The 15,563-nt window shown below is 45.6% G+C and overlaps 1 protein-coding gene across 2 annotated transcripts in view; it reads right to left on the bottom strand.

Annotated features, from left to right (window-relative positions):
- The window catches only part of FRMD8 (FERM domain containing 8), a 64,719-nt gene extending 64,109 nt beyond the window's left edge, over positions 1-610 (bottom strand). The window contains exon 1 of one of the 2 annotated variants that reach the window (XM_086947110.1): positions 444-610. The gene's annotated coding sequence lies outside the window, so the exon portion shown is untranslated. Of the gene's footprint in view, positions 1-249; positions 345-443 lie in introns of those variants that run through there. The other variant, XM_086947111.1, reaches the window with a different exon arrangement.
- Between the last annotated feature and the right edge of the window lie 14,953 nt (positions 611-15,563).

The following is a 15,563-nucleotide window of genomic DNA, read 5'->3' as shown; positions in this document are numbered from 1 at the left end:
TAGGCAGCAGACAGGTGAAGTGAGGGTAGGGGAGACAGTCTGACAGGCAGCCCGGGCCGGAAGGCGACCTATACCCTCCACGCACTGGTGTCATGAAGGCAACAAGGTGGGGAGAGACCCCGAGCTGGAAAGGACCAAACTAGGACTCGTAGTCAAGTGTATGTGGCACCGGAGGGAGCCCGAACCCCCTTGAACAATCCCCGCACAAATACAAAAAGCCAGGTACGAGGTCACAAGTTGTTTTATTACACAGCTCGGCGTCAGCGGCATAAAGCGGACAAAGACCGAATCCCAACGGTCGCCCCAGAACACTCCCATCCACAACATTCCGAGGCGCGAGACCCGCAGCTTCCGCATGCGGTACGGGCCGGGTGGCTCTCGGTTGACAGGTCGCGCTGCCGCAAAACTCCGCCACGGAGAGCCTCGCTGAAGCGTCTACTCACCAGCACGGGTCCTCTTCGCTGTCACCGGTGCCTCCCGCTGGCCTCGGGCCCTGGCTCGCTCCGACAGACGCACTGCCGCCCCGGGGGCACGGGTTTCAACACAGAACACTCTGTCACTCGGCAAAGAGTCAGCATCTCGCTGGAGCCCGCCCACTGGTGGAAAAAGTTGCCAGGTCTGAACCCAAGAAACAAGCGCAACTCCCCGTGAAAAGGAGCCCAAATCAAGTGCCCGAGCTTCCAAAACAAGCCCAATTTAATCAGGAAAGTATAGGTGAAAAGTAATATGCTGAAGGTAAAGTTCTAACAACTAATTCAGTTTGCCTATTCGTAACATTTCCATATCTTAGCCTAGGAGTGACATTTTCTCATCAAACTTTGCCAGTTTAGTAGTCATGCTGTACAGCAGTGCGGATGCTTTGCAGTGTGTGGCTCAAACTTTTTTATATCAAAAACAATATGATGCAGCGCGGGATAATGCACTTTTATTATTAGTTTTAGCCACACTGCTATAAAGCCAAAATCAGCAATTGTCATGCTGCACAACATGAAAAAAGACAATTGCAGAAACAATAATCTCAAAGGTCTCTATTGGCTTTGCCAATGTATGTTAGGTCTTCGCCACAACACCCCTGTGATTCTTAGCAAATCACTCTCCCCTTGCGTGAAAAAGCAACAAAAAAAGGCATTTGGCAAAAAATAGTATTACTTAAAAAAACAATTGCGTCCATGACTTTGTGAAAATACATTTGGTAGCAGATAACATCAGTTGTCATAACAAAAGCAGATACCATTTGTTGTCACAAACATCCATTTAAAAGAAGAGAAGGGCCTTTTTAATTGTGTATGGCATAGTCAAATGTAGCTGCAAGAGGTTCAACATGGACAGGGAAAATGCAGATTTTCAACATTTGGTAATGAGTAGAAAATCATGATTTTAATAAAGGCACGGAGGCTAATATTATGCACTACACCTTTATTACCACTCAGGCAGCAGCAACAAAGAACATAGAATTAGAACCCCGAACACATTCTAGAACTCCTGAACATGCATAAACCCATAGAACCTGCAGCCATCTTCCTCTTTTGGGCGCTGCGATCATATTAAAAAGTCTCTTATCTTGAACCAAGCGCTGCGATTATCTTAAAAAGTCTCTTATCTTGAACCAAGCGAATCTTCTTAAAGGAAAAACACTCCCGCAACTCTTCACCTTCTCAAGGAGCAGATTCTTTTCTTTAACCTAAGCAGAAAACAAAACAAATCAAAGAAAAACATCAAAACAAGGGAGGGTAAAAGCGGAGGGATAATATTAGCCTCCGTGCCTTTATTAAAATCATGATTTTCTACTCATTACCAAATGTTGAAAATCTGCATTTTACAACAAGGCCCGGAGGCCAATATTATGCATGTTCAAAGTTCATCAATAACACTATTCAAAACATTCTCCACTGGTTTAAAATAGAATCTCTTAAAAGTGGATTCACAACTCCAATCCGCTGCTTTCATAATTCCACTTAAACTAAAACCTCTCATAAAAGCCTTACTCGCCATAGCACCCCTCACTGAATGAGCACCAAACACACTTATATCAATCCCAGCCTTAAACATAACCTCTCTCACCCACCTAGCCAGAGTAGCAGACGAGACACCCCTAAAAGGCTTCCTCAAAGAAATCAACAACTGTGAACAACCAGAAGGTCTCAAACCAAGTGTCCTTTTCTCATATTCCTTTAAACAGCAGACCACACATAACCTCTTATTCTCATTAAACTGAGGATAAAAAACAGTCCTTGTCATAGTCTTCGTCCTCTTACGCAACTCAAAACACACACCCTCCGGTTGAAAAAACCTAGAATCAATCTCTAAAGCTCTAATATCCGAAACCCTCTTACAAGAGACCAAGCACAGTAAACAAGCAAGCTTCCATGTCAAAAACTTAACCTCCATCAACTCATTCTCACCCCAACTCTCTAACTCCTTAAGAACCAAAGACACATCCCAAAGAAAAGCATATTTCGCTTTAGGGGGTAAAATTAACCTCACACTCTTAACCAACCTCCTAACCAGAGCATGCTGACCAATAGGAAGGCCATCAACCAAAACGTGACCTGCCGAAATAGCGGACCTACTAACATTCACAGAATTATAAGACAAGCCTTTCTCAAACAAAGAGGACAAAAAATTCACAACATCTACCACAGAAGCTGATAGGGGATCCAAATCCCTCTCAAAACACCAACCAGCCCATCTTCTCCAAGCCGACTTATACACTTTTGTTGTCCCTCTAGACCAAGACTTAGCGATGAGACTCTCAGCCTCCTCCGATAATCCATGCACTTGCCAAACTCTCCTGAAATCAACCAAGCCATTAACCTTAGCTGACCGTTTGCCACCAAGTCGTGAACATTCCCCAAAGGATCCAGAATAATTTCCTCCAGATCCGGAAGCAACACCGGATCCTCTACCAGCAACTCCATCACATCTGGAAACCACACTTGGGACCTCCAAAAAGGGGTTATCAACAACAACTCTGCCTTTTCCCTCCTGACCTTCATTATCACTCTCTGAATCAGAGAAAAAGGGGGAAAAGCATAATTCCTTCCTGGATTCCAAACTTGCAGAAAAGCATCTACCCCTTTCGCCTCCGGATCCGGCTTCCAACTGAAAAACCGATCTATCTGACAATTCAATCTGTCCGCAAATAAGTCTATCCGAAACGGACCCCATTTTCTTTCCAAACTCTTGAAAACTTCCCTGTTCAACTTCCAATTGCTTACATCCCTCATATACCTTGAAAACCAATCCGCTTCTACGTTGCTCAGACCTGGAATATACTGAGCTTGAACAACCACCTCCTTCTCCAGACAAAAATTCCAAAAATCCTTCGCCAGATTTGCCAGACCCCTTGAGCGAGGACCGCCCAACTTGTTCACATACCTCACTGCTGACAGATTGTCCATCTTTAGAAGAACACAACATTTCAAACGGTTCTTCATGAAACTTTTCACTGCAAATGACCCCGCCAGCAGTTCCAGACAATTTATATGCATCTGAGACTCCTCCATCGACCATCTCCCCCCTGTCGACACCGATCCGCATCTCGCACCCCAACCATGAAGACTCGCATCCGACTCTATCTCCACTTCCGGAGCCTCTCCAAAGATTGCCCTGCCATTCCATGCATCTAAATTCATCAACCACCAATCCAACTCCTCTCTGGATTCCTGATTCAACCACACTCTCTGTGAATACCTCGCCCCCTTCCTCAGGTGAAAACCTTTCAATCTCTGCAAGGCTCTGTAATGAAGAGGAGCTGGAAATATTGCTTGAATCGATGCAGACAACAGACCCAATAGACGAGCTAACTGTCTCAAGGTAAACCAATCCGCCTGCAAGACTCTCTTCACCTCCTTCTTGATAGTCTTTACCTTCAACATTGGCAATTTCAACACACATTCCAATGTCCGAATCTGAAAACCTAAAAACTGAATCTCCTGCTGGGGAACCACACAAGACTTCTCTCTGTTCACCACAAAACCTAAGTCCTCCAATACCCTGATTGCAAAGTCTGTCTGTTCCCTCGCAAGCTCCTTTCCCTCTGCTAAAATCAGAAAATCGTCCAAGTACACAATCAGACGAATTCCTCTCGACCTCAGCCAAGCTGCCACCGGACGCATTACCTTCGTGAAACACCAAGGAGCCGACGTCAGACCAAACGGGAGACTCCTGAACCTCCACAACTTCCCTTTCCATCTGAATTGCAAATAATCCCTTTGATCCCTGCACATCGGAATCGTCAAATAAGCATCCTTTAGATCTAACCTCGTCAGCCAATCTCCCTTCCTTAAAAGATCCCTCAACATGTGGATCCCCTCCATTTTGAAGTGATTGTACACAACCCAATCGTTCAATTCTTTCAGATTTATCACTGGACGCATCTTCTTGTCCTTCTTCTCCACCAAAAATATATTGCTTATAAATCCTCCTTTTACCACACTTGCTTCCTCTATAGCCCCTTTCTCCAAGAGAGCATCTATCTCTTTTGACACCAAATCTTCCATCTCTCCTGAAAAACGTAAAATTCCCGGGACCCTCTTTTGGACAGGAACTTCTACAAAATCTATCCTGAAACCAGCAACAGTTTCCAAAACCCATGGATCCCTTGTTATTTCCTCCCATCTCGAAACAAAAAGGGCTAGTCTGCCGCCCACCTTTATTCGGATAGAAGTAGGGTCTTGAAAACTGCTTACCTGAGGCCCCTCTAGATCTCCGCTCCGAGCGCATGCCTCTTCCTCTGCCCCTCTGTCGCTGGGGGAAAAAGTTTCCTTGACCACCTCTGGAGCCAAAGCCAGATCCTCCATAGAAGCCTGATCCATAATTAGAATAGAAGGGTCTTCCTCTACCAAAGTTGCCTCTCGACAACCCTTGGCCACGGCCGGGAAAGCGACCCCGCATTCTCCCGGCCACTCCAAAAACACGTCTTATATCTTTCTGCGCTTTCTCTAGCGAACTGAAAGTATTAACATAGCGGGACATTTCTTTCACGAAATCGTCCCCAAAGAGTAATCCCTCTGAATTCTCTCCTGGTTCCTTAGTAGCCAAATCAACTAACTTTGGGTCAACCTTAAAAAGGATCGACTTCCTTCTCTCTATATTTAGAGAAGTATTAGCGTTCCCCAAAAGGCAAATAGCTCTTTGAATCCATTGACGTAACTCTACCACGTCAACACCCACATTATGGGTATGCGCCTCTTCGCATAGATCAAAAATCTTGGTCAAAGGGCCAAGAATGTCCAACAATCTGTCTTGACAGCCTTTTAAACCTTTTTCCAAACCCCTTCTAGGGTCCTTTCCCGTCTTGTTAATAAAGGCTAGCATCCTCTGATCTAGCTCAGGCGTATATGCCACCTTACTATCGAGGCATGGTCTTGGACACTCGCTGCGCATACGTGTCCTCACCTCCTTAGGAATCTCCCTCCTAATCCAATAGCGAACATACTTCGCAACATGTTCCACAGGAGTCCATTGGGGTGATAGTGGATGTTGAATCAACAAAGGATCAAACATCTCCTCGCCCTGCGGGTCAAAAATTTCATTTTCCTCCAATTTAATCTCTTTCTCATTTACTCTCCTCTTCTTCTGAGGAACCTCATAATCAGATTCCTCTAAATTTGAGCTGCAAGTTAATTCTACATCTCCACTTGAGCTCGAATCACACGCAACCACCGTGTGTTTTAATTTCTGCGCCCTCTTGGCGCTCTTTCTTGCCTTTATAGCATCCTCTCTTTGAACCTTATGTTCAATTCTCTTTTTATTACCATCCAAACTTTTCCTTTTTTGACCCTTCTTTCCTTGGCCAGAAGTACCAATGCCCATCTCTAACTCCTCTGTTGTCCAAAAATTCTCCTCATCACCAACTCTCTGTTTTCTCTGTACACCTTTCTCTAATGTACTTTCTATCTTTTTGTCTATTGACGCTGCCATCTCGCCAAACATCTTTTCCATGTACACCTTCATTCTCTCCTCAAAATTTCCTTCAGACCCTTCCATATTTATTTATATATTTTCTTTTAAACTTATAAAAGTCCCAGCTAAACTGGACCCACAGACAACCAAACTGAACCACTGATAGAGTGAATAATTCGCTTACTCACTAACGTTTTTCAGCCAAAAAACTAAACCTAACCTCTCCTGTCACCGACTCCCGACAACTGACAGGAAAAAACAAACCGGCAACAGAGCCTTCGATAAAGAGGCAGATCCCAAAATATGGGGGCCTGAAACTCAATAGACCTCTAATGCCATCTCCCAATCTCACAAAATGGCCGCCGCACGTAACGTAAGTACGGCGGCCCCACCAGATCAAAAACTATCTTCACACCGTACTGCGCACGCTCGCCTCCTCATTCGGCGCACAGAACGCCGGGAAAGCTCGCGCTCACAGCCCGCGCTTACAGACGGCCTGAATTCCGCGAGCCAACGCGCAACACCAACCGTCACCCTCCGATGCAATCTAACCGTCAAGAGCGACAGACGGTAAAATAAACAACCTTGATTTCTTAACAAATTCCTACTACAGCGTTTACAACTCTGCCCATTACCCCAGTACATCGATCAAAAGACCTTATTCCTAAACATCCTAATTTGAATAAAAGTTAAAATACATTTTAAACGTTACGTTATAAGGTAACTATTTAAGCAACTTAAGCTTTATCTAATCTACTTAAGCTTCCTATGTATATGATTCATAAAAACATTGATTTATAATAATTACAAATAACAAATAAACCCAAACAAAAAAACGACTTATCTCATGCCTGAGCAGCAACAAAAGAGGAAGATGGCTGCAGGTTCTATGGGTTTATGCATGTTCAGGAGTTCTAGAATGTGTTCGGGGTTCTAATTCTATGTTCTTTGTTGCTGCTGCCTGAGTGGTAATAAAGGTGTAGTGCATAATATTGGCCTCCGGGCCTTGTTGTAAAATAAATGTAGTACCTCAATCATAATGCGATCTGCAGAAGGACAGCTATCAGTACTTGGTCCATGCTCCAGTCAAAAGAAGAGGAAGTGAGGCCAGCATGCGCTAGTCAATTAAAAGACAGCAAATAAGAGTGACAACAAATGTTAAATAATGGACAGGCTTCAAGCCCCAGTTGGATACAATATCTCTTGCAAGCAATGAACGCATGCAGGTGCTGATGAAATATATGTTTGCCACACCCACCATCCCAAGCTCATATGATAGCCCTATTAACCCATTGTGCCTTGGGAATTTTTCTTGGCTCTCTGTAACTGAGCTCTTAAGATCAGCAGTGGCTCAGCGTGTACTACGGTGTGACCTTTTCAAACAACTCATACCTTGATACAGAATTCCCATTTTCTGTTAAGACTGGCTCTTCTAGATTTCCATTGAGGGGCATTTTTAAAGTAATTTTAAACATTGTCATTTTATGTTACTTTACTTTTTGGATACAGCATAATTTGGTCGGAGAGGTTTGTTAAACGTTTTTTTATGGCTTGGTATTGCTCAAAATAGGGACCATGCTGGTAATCCCAGATACTTTCAAGTTAATCTTCATTGCTCATAGTTCTACTTTTCCTTGCCATAATATTTATGCCCCTCCCTCCATTCAAGATTACCAATTGATAATCCTTGCCTTACTCACAAGATACACTAATTTATCCGAGTTCAAGTCAATCTTGCAGCAAACCTACCAACCTTGCACCGTCTTTATGGAGATCTGCAGCAATATGGCCTCTTTATAGTAGTCCAGATTTTGAGAACAAAAAATGCTCAAAGTGTATGTTTATATTTGTCTTTCAGTAAAATACACTCTTTTGGATGATGTCCAAAATGCAGTTTCTCTTTAACACTCAAAACTCTCTCCAGTAGCCTTGCAGATCTGGTCAGATAATTCAGTAGCGAGGTCAATACACATACTCAAGAGTGGAGACCAGTGTGGCCAACATGTATTGGCTCTTCTGCTAATATACAAGGATGAAAAGTCTTGGCATGTGGCTTGACGAATTCTTCAAGTTTGACTATCAAGTGGTGAAATTAGCAGCCACATGATACAGCATGCTTAGAATGTTACGAAAAAGCTGCCTTTGCTTCCTTTCACCGCCAGGAGATTGATGTTCCAGGCCTTGCTCCTTTCCCGCCTGGACTACAGTAACTCCCTCTATTTAGGTGCCCCTAAGACAACCACAAAAAAACTGCAAATAACACAAAATTGTGCTGGCCGGCTGATACTTAACATTCCCAGAACCTAATCGGCCCGCCAAGCATTGAATACCCTACACTGGCTACCAATAATCAAAATAATAAAGTTTAAATCCCTTTGCCTAGCCCATAAGGCAATCTGGGGCAAACGCCCCCAGATCAACCCCTCCCTTATCTCATTCTATCACCCTAGAAAAAGGCTATGATCAGCCAATCTATTTTTGGCTGTAGTGCCCCATATAAAAAAGGAAAGCTAGGGAGGCCATTCCTTTTCATACAATGTCACCAGGCTTTGGAATACCCTCCTTTTTCAACTGCGCTCTGTGACACAACACCTTTCTTTTCGGAAGCTACTTAAAACCTGGGTCTGACAGAATAATGTGCATTAACCATAAGCCATCCTAACTGTTGTTCTTGTGCAATACTACTAGCGCTGGTATGCCTCCGGGTAGCCATGCACTTTGCAAGTGTTGTCATAATAATAATAATCATCTTTAGAACCATTTCCCTAATATTTGTGTTCAGGAAACTTGGTCTGATAATCCATCTGATTTTTTTTTTATTGGAAGTTAATGAGTTTGCAGCATAATTCTTTAGAAATAGATAGTTAATAAATAACTATGGTATGTGAATCAATTGTAAATTTAACAATGCATCAACAGTTGCCGATATCCAGAACGTCCTCTCCTCGTTCCTATTTTATTTAAGATCTGTTTTTATTGCTGTGAATTAGAAACTGTTGCGTACCCTAAAACGGGTTTCTGCCTATCATAGAGGCAGGAAGTTAGGAATAGACTTGAATATTTTACTGAAATATGGTTTCATAATTTTAGCTACCCATACCAGATACTACCAATCAATCAATCAATCATTCATATCATTTGTAAAGCGCACTATTCACCTGTGAGGGTCTCAAGGCGCTGAGGTGGGGAATGCTGCTACTGCTCGAAAAGCCAGGGCTTGAGGAGTTTCCTGAAGGTAAGCAGGTCTTGGGTCTGCCGTAGGTGGATGGGGAGGGTGTTCCAGGTCTTTACGGTGAGGTGGGAGAACGATCTGCTGCCTGAGGTCGCTCTTCAGAAGCGGGGGACTGTAGCAAGGCCGGCGGAGCAGAGCTGGCGAGTGGGGGTGTAGAAGTTGAGTCGTCTGTTGAGGTACGTTGGTCCGGTGATGTGGAGTGCCTTGTGTGCGTGGGTGAGGAGCTTGAAGGTTATCCTCTTGTTGATGGGGAGCCAGTGCAGGTCTCTCAGGTGGGGTGTGATGTGGCTGCGGCGAGGGATGTCGAGGATCAGGCATGCAGAGGCGTTCTGGATGCGTTGGAGCCGTCTCATGAGTTTGGCCGAGGCTCCTGCGTAGAGGGCGTTTCCATAGTCCAACCTACTGCAGACAAGGGCCTGGGTGACTGTTCTTATCGTTTCAGTGAGGATCCACTTGTAGATCCGACGGAGCATGCAGAGGGTGTTGAAGCAGGAGGAGGAGACAGCGTTGACCTGTTTAGTCATGGAGAGGGTGGAGTCGAGGAAGACCCCCAGGTAACGTGCGTGGTCGGTGGGTGTTGGAACGGTTCCCAGTGCGGTCGGCCACCAGGAGTCGTCCCAGGCCAAAGGGTTGGATCAGAGGATGAGGACCTCAGTCTTGTCCGAGTTCAGCTTCAATCGGCAGTTCCTCATCCATTCAGCAACAGCCTTCATTCCTTCGTGAAGGTTGGTTTTGGCGGTGTGGGGGTCCTTGGTAAGGGAAAGTATCAGCTGGGTGTCATCGGCGTCGGAGAGGATGTTGAGGTCGTGCCGATGGGCGACGTGGGCGAGCGGTGCCATGTACATGTTAAACGGAGTTGGGCTGAGGGATGAGCCCTGGGGTATGCCGCAGATGATCTCGGTGGCTTCGGAGCGGAAGGGGGGGAAGGCGGACGCTCTGTGTCCTGTCGGAGAGGAAGGAGGTGGTCCAGTCCAGGGCCTTCTCTTGGATCCCAGCGTTGTGGAGGCGTGTTCGTAGTGTGTGGTGGCAGACCGTATCGAAGACGGCTGACAGGTCCAGGAGGATGAGGGCCGCCGTTTCTCCGTTGTCCAGCAGTGACTTGATGTCATCAGTGGTGGCGATGAGGGCAGTCTCGGTGCTGTGGTTGCTGCAGAGCCCGGACTGCGAAGGGTCCAGGATGTTGTTCTCCTCGAAGTAGCGGGTCAGTTGTTCGTTGACGGTCTTCTCGATGAACTTTGCCGGGAACGGGAGCAGAGAGATGGGCCGGAAGTTCTTTAAAAAAAAATTTTTTTTGTCCTCATTAGCCACTTAATCGATCCAGGGGCATTCCAACCGCAAGACCCAGTCGCCTCTGTGCCGTTAATATACCGTCAAATTTTCCTGGAAGGCTGGTCTGGTGTCAAAGCTGGGAAAGAGAACCCCACACGAGCTGCCTCCAAAACAAGCTCAATATGGGCTGATAGTCCAATGTTACTATGGCTTGGGGTGCCTCCCGTTGGACATGGAGACTCAGGCTTAATCATCGGATCCGGGGAGAAGAAGAAAAACCCCCCCCCCAAAAAAAAAACCCCGGGCTCCTAGCTGTTCCGACTCCACTCAATTAGAAAATTCCAAAATCTCACTGTACGGGGACTGCATGTTCTGGCCAAATCTACTTTTGATGTTACATAAAGTGAGGACAACCACTCTGCATGGATCGGTGGATTGATATTAACCCAGTTTTTGCAGATTGGTCTTCTTGCTAGTAGTATGGCATAGTATAGGAACTCTCTTTCTAATCCCTTGATGTTATCACTCAGTCCAAATATTACTAACGACCAAGAAAAAGGGATGGAGATTTTTAGGATTGACTCAAGTGATATCTTGACTGTGGAGTGGGGGTTGGGGCGGGCCGGAATAACAGGCGCGGAGGCCGGATGAAGTGCGCTATGATTAGCGAGAATTTATTGAGAGTACAGAAACCAGGTCTTTAGAGTACATTTGCCAGGGTTGGAGTCCAGGTAGGTGATGCAGGTGGGGTCGTTGCGGTGAGGATCCGGCAAGGGGGTCGTCTGTAGGACGTCCGCTGCTGGGCTCAGGTCGTCTTGCCGCGGTATAGGTAACGGTGTGCCCCTCGGAGGTATAAGAGAAAAATACAGAGCGATTAGTCCTGAAGACAACGGACCTAGGAATACTTTCACCCGCACCGGGGAGTGAGAGGGTTTGAAGCGAGCGTGAGGGAGGTACGGTAGGGCAGGTGGAGAAGGGAAGTAAAAGACGGGTAACGGGGAGAGAGTGTGGCTTGGAGGTGGGGGGGGGGGGGGGGAGGGAAAAATAGGTGTACAGTACTATACAGTGCCAGGGGTGCGTTTATTTTTACAGTGAGTGCTGCTCGTGACTCTATATACAATATTTACACTAACTACAAGGGGAAACACAGAGAAAGGTGACAAGGTACTCACGTGCCCCGCCGTAACTCTCTTCCGAGTTACGGCCGCTCTCCAGCCACCTCCTGAGGTCACCACCAATCCTCGCACCAAACGTCTTCCTCCTCTTCCTTCTCTCGGCTCTTCCTTTCTCCTCGGCTCTCCGCTGCTGGTTCTTCGCGTGTTGCTAACTCCTGCCACGAGTCCACTGCTGGGAACCCCGCATCTTCTGGCTTGTCGGCTTTTCTATCATCTGGTCGGGAACCTGGGGAATGACTTCCGGGGTCAGGTGGGGTCACTTCCGGTCCTTCTTGAATCGCCACACTGTAGGGAGAAAGAGAGAGGAGTAGCCTGGGTTGGCTGAGTTGCGGCATGTGTGGTTCCGAAGGCAAGGGAGTCCACACTGGGTCGCCGCGCCGTGGAGGTAAGGGTCGCCCCTTCACATTGACTTCTTGCCAAAAAGTGGTAACATTCGGGCATTCCCAGAACATATGCAGGTCTGAGGCAGCTGGCAAAGAACATTTACTGCAACACTTCCCTGGTTGGAACTTGGAGAGCCTTTTAGGGGAATAATACGCCCGGTGTAATGTAAATAGTTGATTGCGCCTTCAGCCAAGCTGGTTTTATAATCTTATAGAGGAGTGTAAAGGATTCTATCCATTTCACTTCTGCCTGGGGTTCTCCCTCTCCTCCCCATAGCTTTATCGGAAGATTAAACTCACCCTCCCTTTCTTCCATGATGCTCCAATAATGAGAGGCAACCTCCTTACCTTTATAGGGCTTTTCGACTAGATTCCTTTCTAAGGAGCTGTCTCCTCCAAATTTGATCTTATAATTCATTTTGAGAGCGCAACCAACTAGAAAGCGGTCTATAAACAAACCAAGATAAAGGTGAGGTTACCCTGTCTGAGAATATTTCCCATTCGATAAAAGAGCCATCTACTACTAGTTCTCCCCATCGTATAATTCCTGCTTCTTGTAGAACTGTTTTAACCGTCTGAGTGTAATGCGGTGAGAGCCCTGGGAAGTCCCAGATCGGTGCATAGTTGGAAAAGTATGCAATCCCCGCCTTGGATTTGATTTGAGACCATTCTTTTATGGGACAATGTAGTGTCTTTAGTCTGACTTTTTTGAAAAATCTCTGATGCCCAAATTTGAATAGGAATCCGTCCAGTGGAAGATCAGAGCCCAGTAGCATAGCTTTGAACATATGGCCGTTCGAGTTGTCTAGTGGGGACTTTAGTAACATCCTGGAATGGGTCAGGTGGAAGGCCCAAGCGCAGTATTCCAGGTCTGGCAAGGCGAGGCCTCCTTTTTCCCTCCTCCTTCTCAGCTTCTTCCTCGCCAGCCTGGTTGATTTATAGCAATAAGCCCAGATGTCTGAACATAATGTTATGATAGTTGCTCCTGACGTTCTAAAACAAACAAAAAAGGCATATCTAAAGGTAAAAGCAATATTACAAACATAAAAAAGATACACTATTTGAAGGAACAGGCATTTACAAATAACAGTACAGGTTGTGAGAGGATTGGTTGGTTTACTTATATAAAAGCCACATTGTACGAGATAGGCTTGCCTTTGCTCTAGGGAACCCCTGCCACTACAAAACAAGTCTCTTGTCCCTCGGTCAAAGAACGCCTGAAAGAGTTTTTTAGGTTGAGGGATCGGAAAGGTTTCAAAGCAGGTAGTCTCACTGAGTATTATTTTAGACATCAAGCTCTCCCTCGCATATGAATCTTTTTTGGATATTCGCCCAAGTCCCATTCCCCAGCAACACTTCTTAAAATGGAGGTACATGATCTTGCCATTGAACAGCTTCTGTGTAAACTGGGTCACACAGTATTGTAGCTCTAATGTGTGTCCCGTATGCAAGTCAGTGGAAGAAACTCTGCATCACTTTGCCATTTTTGTCCAGCCTACAATAGAAAACAATGGCAGAGACCACTGTGCAGCCTTTTGCGATTTCGCCATTATGCTCACGCGCTTTACGATCAGACAAGAGAGAGGGAATTGTTGTTGGGGTGACAACATATCTGTACGCTGCCTGGATTACCAGCATGCACAATGTCAAGTCCCGAAGCAATGATGCCTAATAGTGAACCTTCCTACATTATTTACTTCGAGATGCTGCTCTTTCTCCCTTGAAATCACCCCTTCTTACTTTTTATCTCTCCATTTATTTCTTATCTTATTTTCCCTGCTCTTATTGTGGGATGAGGTTTTATGAGATTGGTATTTTATGTGATCTTGAATGTACTCATGTCAATTTATTTGTTTTTACCTGATTATTGTTGTACTGTGTTTTATGGATTCTTGTATCCGAAATAAACACTTTATGGAAAATAACAGTACTCAAACATGGCGCTCTAAAATACATATCTTTCTATCTTAACCACATGGCTGCTAGGCGTTTTCCCGTCCTGCGCTGAAAAACCAAAAGGACCATTATTCATGACGAGCTGGCCTTGTCATCCGCGCACGGCAGGTAAGCGCCATGACGAGCCCAGCTCGTCATTAGCTTCGAAGGGGTTAAACAGTTGTATATACAACGCTACTCGCACACCCTTGTGCTGAACCTCTGAAGTTATTTCACTCTTTGTGGGAGCAAGGGGCACAATCGAAATGCCATCAGGGTATCATTCCAGATGTGGCTTGCTAACCAGTCGATTATAGTATGGCTTACTTTTTGGTCTTTTTGTTTAAAACCAATGAACACTTGTGAACAAGTGTGAGAGACATAAGCATTGGCAAAACCAATCAATTTGGCTATTGTAACTGGAAAAGGATTTTACCCAGCTTTTCTAACAAGGATGCTTATCCTAGGAAGGAGCAGTGCAGGGTTCCTTAGCAACAAGTACATTAACTAATGGTGGCAGCAACAGTACACGTTTCCATTATGCACACAGAACAGGCAGTGCTTATAATGGAAATATGGAAATGCAGGTGCTCACTATTTAGAGTACCTGTTTGCTACTGAGAAGTACTGGTAGTCGCCTATTAAATGCCCTACAGCAGTGCAGCAAAGTTCAGGTACTCTCCCTTTCAAATTAAAGAAGTGCAGGTACTCAATACCAGCCCTATCTACCCATTTAATGCACTGAGAAAAGGCAGAATAGAGATAGCACTGATGAACACTTCCTCACACACACAGAACAGGGCCCACATGTTCAGCAGCAGTGCAGGCTTCCTTCACATGCACAGGCAGCCACTGCATGGTACCCGTTTCTCGCTTTGTCACAGACTTATGCAAGTACAGACTGCTTGCCAGGTCCACCTTGTGCCAGATCAGTACACATTCTTATATCAGCTACACAATGGCCCAGTTAATTTCACGCTTGAAGCTAGCACTACAATGCCCAACTGGTTACCCATTTCTACATCCCAGCACAGGCTCCAGTTCCCGTGGGGCACTGGAACCGCAGTAGTTCAACAAAAGGGGCTCATGGAAGCGCACCAAGGCCTGACATCTGCATGGGAACAGAGGCGTCAGCAGCAGTGAGGCTTTGTTTTCAGCTTCTAAACTCAGGCATGCCCAGTTTTTGCTGTGGCAGCCGGGGACTGACAGCACTACCACAGGAAGGGTGGGGATTGCACGTGGTGCCCGGGCACAGGTCCCCCCACCCCACAGGGCATCGCTGTTTCAAAGAAGTGCGAATGCAAACACACCGGTTTAAAAATGTTTACATCTGCACCTGAAATGCAATCCCCAGCCATTCAACACTCCACGGATAAGCCGATAATCACAAACCTGAAACTTGCTTTTTAAAAACTTTTTACTTTGTTGCCAAGTGGCCCATTGCCTTGTGTGACGCTGTGAGCCAGTTCTGGCTTTTCAGGAATTCCGGTGCTGCATTCTGGGACTTATGGTTTTTATAGGGGCTGAAAATTGCAAACTGTTTCGGGCTGAAAAGCTAGTATAGTTTGAAGAGGTGGTTTCGCACACAACAATACAATCAATTGAATTAAAAGTAGATGGCAGTCTTAGTATGCACACAGAAGAATTTCAGATTCCACATTG

Source organism: Lissotriton vulgaris, chromosome 12, assembly GCF_964263255.1.
Source record: "Lissotriton vulgaris chromosome 12, aLisVul1.2, whole genome shotgun sequence".
In the NCBI taxonomy this organism is placed as follows: domain Eukaryota; kingdom Metazoa; phylum Chordata; class Amphibia; order Caudata; family Salamandridae; genus Lissotriton; species Lissotriton vulgaris.
This window is presented reverse-complemented; position numbering and strand designations above follow the sequence as displayed.